The sequence below is a fragment of the Argiope bruennichi genome, chromosome 7, assembly GCF_947563725.1.
Source record: "Argiope bruennichi chromosome 7, qqArgBrue1.1, whole genome shotgun sequence".
In the NCBI taxonomy this organism is placed as follows: domain Eukaryota; kingdom Metazoa; phylum Arthropoda; class Arachnida; order Araneae; family Araneidae; genus Argiope; species Argiope bruennichi.
In genome coordinates, this window is record NC_079157.1 from 112,576,498 (window position 1) to 112,591,206 (window position 14,709).

Sequence of the window (14,709 nt, forward strand, 5' to 3'; positions counted from 1 at the left end):
GTGAATTTAGCATTTTAATTGACTCTAGCGTGTGACCATTGCCAAGTTTTTTTTTGGAAGATTATTCCTTGGTATGCGGTCAATAGTAACCGAACATCGAATTCAACATACAAATTTTTGAATATAGAACAAATTTCCCCTGTCGATTGAAACAAAAATTTTACACAGAATTGCACTTGTAGACATGTTGTTGCTGTTTCTTATGGCACTTGCCATGGGCAAGCCCGCTGTTCGAAGACAGCCGATTTAAGCCTGAGGGGGAGCCTCTTGTTTTCTATAATAGCGTCATCTAGGGTCAAGAGAACGACTTAGCTACACACATCCTTTTTACGGGGCAAACTTCATTCACGCATTTCATTCACTCAACCACAGATCGTAATTTAAACCTGAATGAGAGAACGATCACCCCTGATCCAGTACCCCTAGTGGTATTACTCTCGACATGGAGGACTTTGCGACCACGACAGATATAACGCGCATCAGCCACCGAGGAAGCGGTGAATCTTCGGTCGGCGGGGTTCGAACTCGCACCCTAAGGAACGCGAATCCGGCGCTCTACCAACCAGGCTATCCCGGCCTTACTTATAGACATAAAATCAGATATCGAATTTCATATATTCAAGTCATTGTGTTGTTGAGTTATAGCGTTTACATGCTTCTGAAAGTATGTGATCCAACCCCTTTCTGAATTGGTCTCAAAATTGAATAGATGCCTCCTCTGAAGATGTTAAATCTATGTATCTATCTAACTCCATTCAGTAGTTATCGTATTAACTTTTATTCGGACAACCGGACAGACAGACTTCCTCTGTATAGATTTTTGCTCAAAATTTGACAGAAATCTACAAATTTGATCAGGAAATAAATTCCATCCGTCTGAGTCAAAGCGTTTTTCACAGGCAGACAGACTGACAAATATTTCTCAAAAAAGATATTTTTTAAACTTAGGGAGGTCCAAAACGTGGAGATTCATCCAAATCACGAGTTCGAACTTTTTAACGATTACTGTACTTACCCTATACTTCGTATACGAGAAAGGTTTAGTTTAGTTTAGTTATATTAACGTCCGGTTGTAAAGCAACATAGGGCTATTTTGGGACGGACCTCGTCATTTTGAACCGCGGTCAGATGACGAGGACGACACCTGCGCTGGCACCCCCTCTCCACATCACACCAGCGGGAGGACGTTTGGTCAGGACGGATTTAACGAGCTACAGATCCCCTTACACGACGGTTCTTCGGTTGAATCGGGTTTCGAAGCCGAGACCTTACCACCAGGCCACCGTGGCCTGTATACGAGAAAGGAAAGAGAGAACGAAGAGGACGTAAAAAGGAGACAAAATCAATGAATGAAACTAAATATTTTAACCCTTTCTAGGGGCGTGGGAAGTAAGCTTCCCACCAAATTTATCAATCTTTGTATGAAATTATGTAGGTTGGCCTAAGTTCTGACTAATTTTTTTAGTAAGTCAGAAACTTAGATGCTTCAGTTCTTTATTTCAGACAAAATGATGAGTCTTGATGTTATTTAATTATTAATTAACCAAATTAATTAATTAATCAAATTAAATTTATCTAATAAGCTAAATGAATCCCTTTTCTTATTTTAATTCCAAGCCTAAAAATATTTTAACATTATATGACTAGAAAAAAAATGGCCCTTTAAAGGGTTAATCAAACTCAGAACACATTCTTGCAAGCAAAAATGCAGTGAGACGCCGCTAATTTTAGCGGTAGATCAAAAATTCTAGTAATTTTTCAGTGAATCATCAAAAGAACTCCAGTCATTGTCTGATTGAAATGTAGTTGTTTTATTTATATGTAGTTTCTAGCCATAATCCCAAAAATTTTTAGAATATGGCACATTTTGCTACAATTTTAGACACAGATCACCAGAAAACTAATTTGATGATCTGTATCTAAAATTGATTTGTGATCTGAGTAGTATATAAATGCCTGTTCTGGCGCACCTTAAAAACCATCAATAATTTAAAATAACATCAAAATTTAGAGCAAAAATAGTGTAAAAAGGGCATAATTAGCACACCTTAAAAACCATCAATAATTTAAAATAACATCAAAATTTAGAGCAAAAATAGTGTAAAAAGGGCATAATTAGCACACCTTAAAAATCCATCAAATAACCTCAAAATTTAGAGCAAAAATAGTGTAAAAAGGTCATAATTAGCACACCAAATAACATCAATAATTTAAAGTATCAAGTCAAAATTTAGAGCAAAAATAGTGCAAAAAGGTCATAATTAGCACACCAAAATAACATCAATAATTTAAAATATCGCCAAAACTTGGAAAAAGTTAACAAATTAACCGAAAGGCTATCGTCTTAAAATCAATATAAATTCATGCGTTGTTCACATTATTATACACATAAAAAGAAATAAAAATATAAGAATAAAAATATAAAAAAAGAAAAAATTATTCATAAATACTGCACGCACCCCATTGAAAGAAATCTTTATGTTCTGTTAAAGGTTCGCCGTTTAATTTTATACATTGAAATCTAAAACCATATCGATCTACTTCTGTTATTTTAACAATAAAAGGTTCACCATATTTACAAATAGGTGTTACAGTTATTACAGGATGAATTCTAAAAGTTTCTGTAAAACTAACGTTTATTCGATCACTAGTACAACTACCTGTTAATATCTTTGTTTGCTTACCACCCATTTATAAAGATTAAAAAAAGAATTATTATTTATTCAAACACGTTCTTGCTATATACCATAATTTCATCCTTCTATAAAGTTTATTAAATTCTTCATCTGAAAGTTTCAGATTTCTCATAACTCTACAATCTGTTATTTTTTCAACATGTTTCATTATAAATTCAGAGGTTAAATTTTTCTGATATGAATAAATTTTATTCCAATTAACAGTTGTTTCTAGTTTTTCGATTATATTCATACTCATTTCATCTTGATACTGAGAAACTAAATCCATATCTAGTTTTCCAACATTTTCAAAAATAAATTTATCACTTAAAGTTTGATATTGTGAAATTGCAGGCCAGTGTACTTTATGATCATGCATTAAAATAAATTTTTCTGTTAATTTTTGAAATTTCGATATGATATCCCATTCAACTAAATGTTCATTTTCACTTATAAATTTTTCTGATAATTTTTGATAAGCTGATATATTTTTCCAATCAACTTTATCTTTGAACTCTAAAATGAAATTTTCTGATAATGTTTGATATCTAGAAATTAAATCCCATTTCACTTCATCTTTTAATTTTCTAATCAAACTTTCAGGCATACCACGTTCTTTTGAAACTTCATCCCAATTGACTTTTTCACTCATTTATTATAGGATGAAATTCTCTAATTAAATCTTCACTTAATTTTAGTTTTCGGGATATATAATACCAATCTACTTTATCTTGAAATTCTCTTATAAAGCTTCACTTAATTTTTGATGTTCTGATATAAGTTTCCAATCTACTTTATCTTGAAATATTCTTATGAAATCTTCACTTAATTCTTGTTTCCATGATATACCTTCCCAATCTACTTTATCTTGAAATACTATTATAAAATCTTCACTTAATTCTTGTTTCCATGATATACCTTCCCAATCTACTTTATCTTGAAATATTCTTATGAAATCTTCACTTAATTCTTGTTTCCATGATATATTACCCCAATCTACTTTATTTCGAAATTCTCTTATAAAATCTTCACTTAATTTTTGGTGATATGATATATTACCCCAATCTACTTTATTTCGAAATTCTCTTATAAAATCTTCACTTAATTTTTGATATTCTGATATAAGTTTCCAATTAACTTTATATTGAAATTCTCTTATAAAATCTTCACTTAATTTTTGATATTCTGATATAAGTTTCCAATTAAATTTATCTTGAAATTCTCTTATAAAATCTTCACTTAATTTTTGTTTTATTGGTTTTATTAGCTTTGCTGCTAATATTCGTTTTTTATAGTCGGAAAGACTATCGTCTTTAAAATAGTTAGATGAACTCATTTATTTAGAAAAATTTTATAAGTCGAAATCTAAAATAAAAAATCAAGTTTATCTTGAAATTCTCTAATGAAATCTTCACTTAATTCTTGATATTCTGATATATATTCCCAATTAACTTTATCTTGAAATTCTCTTATAAAATCTTCACTTATTTTTTGATTTCGGGATATACACTTCCAATCTACTTTATCTTTAAATTCTCTAATAAAATCTTCACTTAATTTTCGATAAGCTGATATATCATACCAATATACTTGATCTTGAAATTCTCTTATAAAATCTTCACTTAATTTTTGTTTTACGGATATATAATACCAATCTACTAAATCTTTAAATTCTCTAATGAAATCTTCACTTAATTCTTGATATTCTGATATATATTCCCAATTAACTTTATCTTGAAATTCTCTTATAAAATCTTCACTTATTTTTTGATTTCGGGATATACACTTCCAATCTACTTTATCTTTAAATTCTCTAATAAAATCTTCACTTAATTTTCGATATTTGGATATATAAAACCATTTCAAATCTAGATTTTTTGACTTTTCTGCTAATATTGGTTTTTTATAGTCGGAAAGACTATCGTCTTTAAAATAGGTAGATGAACTCATTTATTTAGAAAAAAATTATAAATCAATTTCAGCTAATTTCTCGATATAAAGGTAAGGTTTTACATAAAATATCATATCTTCTGTAGAAAATTTATGTTGTATACTTAATGTTAATTTATCATCACGTTTACCATAAGCAAACAGGACAACCATTTTACTAAGATCATCACTGTATATTATATTATCATTGAGTTGGATATATAACAAATAATTATCATTATTTACAAATCTATCAGTTTTTAAAAAGAGTGTAATTTTCATCAACATATCAGTTGTAAGTTGCAGTTCATTAGTTAATAAAGTAGAACTGAAAACATTAAATTCAATCAAAGTACCCTCATGGTCAAATTCTATCTGTTGTTCTTTATTAGTTGCTAAAAATGTTGATGTTTTAGGAACATATAATCCATCATGATCTCTCGTCAACATATTATCAGGTTTTTTATCATTTATTTTTGTTTTTTTATCAACGTATTGTTTAGTAACTGCATCATTTTTATCTTGTGGATTAGGAAGATGTTTTAAAGGAATACCTTTCAAATCAAAAAAATTGTTAGCTTTTTGTTGTCTAAAATCTTCATTCAAAATTAAAGCATTATTTTCTAAATATTGTTTATTAACAACGTTCATAACATGAATTGGATCTTTAACATTTCCTATAATTTTATCTTTCGCATCAAAATCTCCATGTTCTGAATGAATTAAACTTCTTTTTTGTAATTCAACAATATGTGATTTTAAGCCTATTTGAACTGAATCAACATAAGATTTAGTCGCTGCATCACTAATTTCAACAGGTTCATCAACACGTTTTAATTTCTTCTTTTCCATATCATAATCACCATTATCTGTTAATTTAAATCCAATTCCTGGAGGTCCTATACGTCCTTCTGTCATTTCATCATCAAAAAGTGGATAATAAGCAGCCATTTATTATAGGATGAAAAGCGACTATCACTCTGAATGATCTTTTATACTAAACGTAAATTTATTCTCATGCATATTTAAGTAACATTTATTCCTTTCCTTCAAAATAAAATAAAATATATAATCTTTTTGGGTATTATTTTCTAATTTCCAATGAAATATTAATTCTCTGGAAGATACAGAAGTAAGATTCTTATGAGCAGATAAATCTATACAGAGAAATGGATATAATTCTCCAAAATCTTTATATCCAATCATGCAACCTGTTTCTGTATTATTAGCATTATATCCTTCTTTTAAAAGAGCTGTATATGCATTATTATAATTTTTATCCGAAAAATTTACTTTATAATGATATTCAGGATAATCTTGTCCATTTACAGTAACCCAATATTCAACTATCCCTAAATTATCAAATATTAGATTATTTTTAGTATAATCTCCATTTCTATCATTATATTGGGGAATTGCATAAAATGCTGAGACTTCATCCCATTCAGTTGAAAGTTTATATGATCCATATTTTACTTTTAAGTTTATACCAGATTTTTCTATTCTATAATGATCCCAATATATATCTATATATGAATTTAAAACTTTCAATTCTGTAAATTTCAAATTTGCGGCATTTCTAAACTTTACATAAGGTAAAAATAATGATATTTTCTCAACTTTTACTTTAAAATCAGGGTTTGCATCATCTGTAATAATCATATCCTTACTAGTATTTCTCGTAAATTCCATTCTAACATGAAATCCAGTCAATACTTTTCTGTATTCATTAAAGAAATCGAATATATATTTCAAAGGAATCCATATATTAACGGTTTTACTATTTTTTGTGAAATAATACCTTTTATCAAAGCCTTTGTTATAATTCTCATTTATTTTTAACTTATTAAAAAATTCAGTTATTTTAGTTGTATCTGTTAAAGTTCCATCATATTTTAATATATTTATATCCTTCGTATCTGCTGTATCTGAGTAAAAAAACATATTTTGAGCTTCAGATTTTGAATAATCACTTGTAAAATGAATATGTCTTAAAACTTGATCTAGAATTGAACAATTTTCATTAATCGATTCGAGTGTAGTTGAGCCAATTTGCAGTTTTTTACCCTTAAAAAAACCTCCTCCATTCTCAAAAGTTGCTTTTCTATTTCCAATATTTAAATCATTTTTATCAGTAATTTTCATTTCCAGATGAATATAGGCTCCTGAATAAAATATATTATCATTTTCACCTCTAATACTAAACTTATACGTTGCATTTTCATCATAAGCATAACTTGGATTTTCACATTCTTTTTCCTGATATTCAAATTGTTCGAGATCATTATTTTGAAAATAATGAGTATCTGTCAAATCATAAATCTTTTCCATTTATTAAGGATGAAAAGTGTAAAGGTGATAACCTGTCGGTTAAAAATCTCACTTGGAATACTTTTTAAAGCCTCCTCCAATTTTATTCTTCGATAAAATTTCTTCTACTTTATCATGAAAAATTTTCTTTGTTTTATCTTCTAATACTGGTTTCACTCCTTTAATAGCTGCTAGAAACAAATCTTTAAAAAATCCTTTTCCTTGAATTTTTTTAGATGAAAAGCTATCTCTTTTACTTCTACGATATAATCTATGTTTATTCATTTATTATAGGATGAAAAGACTATCATCTTTAAGGATGAAAATCCTTCGTCTTTTAGGGTGATAACCTTTCATGCATCAAATTGTAAATTTTCTTTAAATAATTTCCCTCTTCTTCATCATATACAGCTACAAAATTATATTCAACTCTTCCTTTATTCAAATCTATTAGTTCATTATTTTGATTAGTAATTCTCATTCTTATTCTATATATATTCTTCTTTTCCACAGCTGAAAATATCCAATTATTAAAATCTTTAGTTATATTACCACCATGAGGAATTTTACTAACGAATGAATGAATAACATCTGAATCACAATTATTAATTAATGAACCTTTTACGATGTCACAATGAATATAAATATTATCGATTCCATGTGTAATATCTGCAATATATTCACCAAATTGATTTTCCTGATCTAATATTTTAGATTTAAAACCTAATAATTGATGAAGATTTCCTTCTGTTAAATCCATTTTAAAATTTTTCTTCAAATTAACAGAAATTAATTCTCTTTCTTCAATAATACCAAATTTAATGGGTGAATCTATTCCGAATAGTTCAATCATATAACGATTTAAACTTTTAACAGTATAACTACCATTTGGAATTTTAATGATCCTTTCATTGTTTCCTTCAATCAATTTAAACTTATTATTATTAAATTTTTCACTTATGTTATGCCAAGTCTTTTTAATAGAAAACGACTCTAAAGCTAACTTTTTAATCTTCAAAGGAGGCGAATATTCAACTGTAAAGTCTTCAGATTTTTCATAATTATCTGATGTCAATTTTAAACGACTCATTTATTATAGTCGAAAAGACTATCGTCTTATGGATGAAAGTCGACTAATTTCTCATTATAAGCACTTGGTTCTTGAGTAAATGAATATAAAACTTCAACAGGTGATTTTCCTTTATTTCTTTCAGTTATGTATTTCATGCAAAATAAACCACATTTTACAGAAGTAGGTTGTTGTAAAAAACTAGAATTATATCTGATTTCTTTCTTAGATGTTTTAAGATAATTTACAATATTTTTAGGAATATCACCTTCTTTGAATTTGATCCCTTCATATTCATATTCACCAAAAGAATCAAAATATTCAACAAATTTATATTTAGGATCATTATAATAACAGACCCAATGAGTTCCAGATCCAGTTGAAATATCAAAATTAATTATCCCATTTTCAAATTTTCTCATTATTTTGGGTAATGTATCTATTGTAAAAACTCCTCGAAATCCTTTCTCTTTTATCATATTTTCATTAATCATTGCATCGGATATTCCCTTGGTAGATATACTCCCTTTCCATTCTTTGGTTTTCGATTTTTTTTTTTAGGGTGCCAACCCTTCAGTCTAGGATTACCAGAGCCTGTTACTTTATCTAATACTTTTTTAGTGCCCCAAGCTCCTAATCCTGTTGCTGCACCAGTTAAAAGAGGAATAAGAAATTGTAAAAATCCCCCATTTTTATTCAATTGAGCTTTACTGATTGTAATTCTTTTACCTTCATTAATTCGATTAATATTTGTTTTTGTTAAATACAATTCATAATTCGGTGATTTAGATTTATCGATTTGTAAGGTAATTTCCTCATTTTTTCTATAAGCCGATTTTAATTTATCTTTCTGCCCATCACTTAAAAAGACTTTCTTTTTAATATAACTCATTTATTAAGGATGAAAAAAAGCGTAAAGATGTTAATTCCTTTTATAAGAGAAATTTATGATAATATCGTATTACTTGATCATTAGTCATAAATCCTTCTTTATGTAATCTATCTATTAATATAACAACTTGATTATATATTTTTGCAGGAATATCACTTTTAAATTGACAAATTTTATCTGTTAATTTATCTAAAAGCATCTTTTTATCTTCTAAACCTTCTCCAATATAATCTTTACCTAAGTTTATAAGACTCAGTGCTTTTATGTATTTTTTCATATTATTCATCTTTTTATCTGCATCTTGTATTTGATCTGTTTTCCTATGTTTAGACGCATTTCCTTTTGCTCGTTTATATTCATCTCGTCTATCTTTTGCTTTTTTTATTATTGTATTCAGTTCATCTGCACTTTTATTTACTAATTCTGACGGTAATTCAAAACCTTCATTTTTAATAAAAGATGTATCTAAATCTTTATTAAAATGCATCTTAAATATATCGTCAGCTCTCTCAAACATATTTGTAATATCTGACGAATAATCAGGCTCAATTTCTAAAGGAATTTTGGATGATTCATGCTGTGGAATGATTGAAAAATCACTTACAACATTTTGTATAGCTCGTATTTGCTCTTTCGTATTTATTTCTTGTTTCTGAAATTCTTCTAAAATAGGCTTATATTTTTTCTTTAAAGATTTTTGTATTCCAATTTCTTCTTCTAATTTTTCTTCATTTATTCTTCTTTTTTCTTCATCTAATTTATTTATATGTAATAAATCTCTTATTTCTGAACTTTTCTTTAAAGGGGTAATCTTTTTATTCGTTCTATTTAAAGGTTTAGATACCTTTAAGGTGATAACCTGTCGGTTTAAAGCTTCTTCATTTATTCTTCTTTTTTCTTCTTCTAATTTTATGATACGTTTTAAATCTTTCAAGTCTTTTTCATTCAAGTCTTTTTCATTCATTTATTATAGGATGAAAAGCGTAAAGGTTTGCAACGAGCAGAGCCATATTTGCAACGAGCAGAGCCATATTTGCAACGAGCAGAGCCGGAGGATTTAACCGACAGGTTATCACCTTTACGCTTTTCATCCTATAATAAATGATAAAAATCAAAAATTATAGTGAAGAAGAAGAATTTACAGATGAAAACCAAAATCCATATATACCAAAACATCCATTTCGTTTATTAATTACAGGAGCATCTGGTTCAGGAAAAACGAATTTATTATTGAATTTAATCTATGATTATTTAGATTTTGATGCTTTATACGTATGTGCTAAAGATTTATTTGAACCTAAATATTCTAAATTGCAAGAAAATTATACATTGTTTCAAGATCTTCAAAAAGAAGATATTATTAGCAATATTAAAAATCATAAAAAAAGGGAAAGGTTATTAAAATTGTACAACAAATTCAAAAAGAAAGAAGTCTTATTTTCATCTGATTTGAATGAATTTATTACAGTGGATGATTTAGATCCTGCTATTAAAAACTTGGTTATATTTGATGATTGCGTTACAGAAAAAAATCAAAAATGTATAGAAGATTTATTCATAAGAGGAAGGAAAAAAAATGCATCAATTATTTATTTATCACAATCTTATTATTCTACACCAATCAATATTAGAAAAAACTGTAATTATTTCATTTTTTTCAATCTTCAACCAAGAGAAATGAAACAAATTATTAGAGAAATAGATGGCAAATTAAACACAGAAGAATTTAAACAATTATATAATAAGTGCATTCAAAAACCATATGATTTCTTTATGCTAGATTTAGTGAATCCAAAAATGAGATACAGACAAAATTTTGACTATATTAAATGGACGAATATTTAGAAAAACGGATCTTTATTTACAGAAAGAGCTATAATTACTTTCACAAGATAAGCATTTCTTTATCTGTCAGTAAGTTTATTTTAAGTGGAACAGGCTTATCAGCATTTGTTTTTATTCCTTTAGCAGCATTAAGTTTAAGTGCTGGAATTGTTGAAATTATTGAAAAATCGTTAAATATTTTAGAAAGAAAAGAAGAATATAAGCAATGTTATAGATTTTATAAACAATTGTTAAATTTATGGAAAGCTAAAGCAATTTCTGAAGAAGAAATATATCAAAGAGAACAAGATTTTATTAATAGTTTAAACTATTTTCCTGTCGAAAAATATGTAAAAAAGACTCAATTGAATGGATATAAATATGTTAATAACGTATGATTTTTTATCCTTAATAAATGGTTTGTGATAAGAAAAAGACACCTTGCAACTGTAAAAAATTTGTTATTGAAAAAATATCAAAAAATGGAAAATTTAAAGGATATTGTCAAAAATGTGAACAATTAGGTTCAGGTTTATTCAAACTAATAAGTAATCCGGAATCAGTTAAATATGGAAAAGGATTTATAAATTCAGCTATAAATAATTTACCATTCGAATTGCATTTACCAGGTCATAATTTTACTGGTCCTGGAACTCAATTATTATGGGGAAAACATAGATTAAATCCAGATTTATCATATAAAGATTTGAGTAAACCGATTAATAGAGTTGATAAAGCTGCTTATAATCATGATGTTTGTTATTTAAAAAATAAAGATACAAAAGTAAGAAATGAAGTATGTGATTCAAATATGTTGAAAGAATTGGATGATATTGAAAAGCCAACTATTAGAGAAAGAATTGAAAGAGCAATTGTAAAACCTATTATTAAAACTAAAAAAAGGTTTGGAATGGGAGGCGTTTTCATGATATATTGTGTAAAATGTAAAAAGGAAACAGAAACTAAAGATATGAAAGAAACTGTTACTAAAAATAATAGACCAATATTAAAAGGAATTTGTGTGCAATGTGGATCTAAAAAGTGTCGTTTTTTAGGATTGACATTAACAAAAAAGAAATCCTAGAAAAAACATATTATGATCCAGAAACTGGATATTGTGGAATAAATGAGCTAAAAAGAAAAACAGGAATAAAACAAAAAGATATTCAAGATTATCTACATTCTCAAGATGTATATACTAGATTTAAACCTGTTGTAAGGAAATTCAAAAGAAGAAGAGTATATGTACCAAGTATAGATGATCAATTTGATGCTGATTTATTATTTATCGTAAAATATAGTAAATACAATGACGGAACAAAATATTTGTTAAATGTTGTTGATGTTTTTAGTAAATATGCTTGGTCTTTTCCTATAAAAAGAAAAACAGCTAAAGAAGTTTCGAATGCTTTTAAACAATTATTTGAGAATTCAACTAAAAGAATACCAAAATTTATATTGACAGATGAAGGTACTGAATTCACGGGAAAAGACACTCAAAAATTATTTAAAGATTACAATATTCACTGGTTTACAACTCAAAATAAAGAAATAAAATCTGCAATTGCTGAAAGATTTAATAAAACTATCAAAGAAAAAATCACAAAGTATATGCATGCAAATAACACTAAAAGATATATAGATGTATTACCAAAATTATTAGAAAACTATAACAATTCATATCACAGATCTATTAAAATGACACCTACCGAAGCAAGTAAACAAGAGAATGAATCTTTAGTTTATAAAAATTTATACAAAGAAAAAGTGATAAGAAAACCAAAATTTAAGAAAGGTGATATTGTCAGAACATCCAAGTATAAAACAACATTTATGAGGGGTTATGATCCTACTTTTACTACAGAAATCTTTAAAATTTCAGAAGTATTAAAAACAGATCCAATCACTTATAAAATTAAAGATTTAGGTGATGAAGAAATCATAGGTAGATATTATGAGCACGAATTGGTTAAATATAATAAAAAAGATGATGTTTATAAAATTGAAAAAATTATAAAAAAGAAAGGAAATAAATATTTCGTTAAATGGCTAGGTTATCCCGACGAATTTAATAGCTGGATAAGTCGAAAAGATATAAAATAATAACATACCTTTTAAACCCCGACTCTCTGTGTTTTTCAAGCAGGCTTGAGACTGCCTTTGGCCACATTATCGGAGGTTGATCCGTTTTTTATAAAATGCCCATATCGCTGGGTAAAGCGTTTAATTTCCTTTTTTCAACAAATATCCATTTTATCCGAATTAGCCTGAAGTAATTCACGAATACGCTTAATTTCCTCATCAATACTCTCATATTGTCTTTGATACCCTATCTTTATTCTATTAGCTTTTCGGATAACCTCGTCTTGAGTTTTCATTTTCTTCACTAAACCTTCCTTAGATTTTTCAAGATTAGAAATATCAAGCAAAAGTTCTGATTTCTTTGAAGAATATTCACCGTATTGAAATTGAATATTCTTTTGCTCAAGCTGTAAGCTTTTACTAAGCTGAGGGATTGACATAGCGAAAGTGAGAGGAAATAAAATTAGTTATGGAATTGGAGATAATATATAGCATCAGAGAAGCTTCTGGAGCGATAAGAAGTTTCGAGAAGTTTCTGGTAGAAATTGCAATAAGACACTTCTCGAAGCGATGATAAGAAACCAGGAAGTTACGTAAATATGAATGAAAAAAGGCGTCCTTCAAGACTTTGAAGGACTTTTACAAGGTTCGTCAAAAGCTTTTGAAAAATATTCGTAGCCGTCCATCTTAGTTAACAAACTGTTTCGTCTTTGATAAGAGTGCAATGAATGTAACACTGTTTAGTGGCTTCATCTTTTGGACTTTAAATAAATTAATATTAAAATTTTATATTATTTCTTTTTAATATCTGATAGGTTCAAAAAATTCCACGTACACTAAAACAGTGAAAACCTAATAAATGAATACTAATTTTTTAAAAGACTTGGAAGAAGATATTTCTTCTGAATTTAGTGAAAGTGAAGAGGTCTCTGGTCATTATTTGAAAGTAGTTAAACAAATAAAAAATAAGGAAATGTGTTTTGATGATGAACAAAATGTCTATTTTTTAAAAACAGGCTGCGTTATTTTAATCATATGAAAAGAAAACACAATTTAAATTTTACTAACGAAGCGGATGAATTGTTTTTAAAATTTTTAGAATTTGTATATTTTGAAAAAATTAATTACGGTTTTTTCTTTAAAAAAATTTGCGAATTATGCAATATACCACACACTTTAAAGATGACTAAAAATGAAAAGATCTGGAATGATTTTATGAAAAGCCTTAATAAAAATGTGTCGTAATAAATGGAAGTGCTAAGAACTTGTACATACTGTCGAATTGTAAAACCATTAGATGATTTCTATAAACATCGTAATTATGGTAAATTTAATCGAGATAATATATGTAAAACATGTAAATCTGTATATAATTATACAAAATATGATTGTGAATGTGGTAAACAATACTCTATGGGTCATAAAAAAAGACATGAAAGTTCAAGATATCATATTAGTCGTCTAGCGCAAAGTCCTTTAAAAAATGTTTCCTAATAAATGGAGGTGCAGTTTAAGACGACGACTATTGGTGAACTTCGAAAAGTAGTAAAACAATTAAAGATTAAACAACCTAGAGGTTGTAAGAAAGATGAATTGATCAGATTATTAAGGAAATACATTAAAGAAACAGGTGAATATAAACCGGTTTTGGTAGATTTATTAAACTTGGATGTTACTGATTATTTGAATAAATGTAAAAAAATATTTAACAAAAAACCAGAAAAGCGTGATAAGATTAAAAAAATATTTGATTCTTTCGGTTTTAAAGTTGAAGGTTACTCCTTAAAAAATTTATATGATTTTGATAAAGGTGAAATTGAAGGCCAGTTTAATCTTGATAAGTTATTTACAGTGGAAGAAGATAGAAAATGTCATATATGTGGTAAATATTACAAAATCGAAGATATAGAGGAGCATATAAAAAAAGA

General features: G+C 27.6%; 1 protein-coding gene across 1 annotated transcript in view; it reads left to right on the forward strand.

The window, feature by feature from the left end:
• LOC129975543 (MORN repeat-containing protein 3-like) overlaps positions 1 to 14,709 on the forward strand; it is a 32,316-nt gene that overhangs the window by 6,073 nt on the left and 11,534 nt on the right. The window lies entirely within an intron of this gene.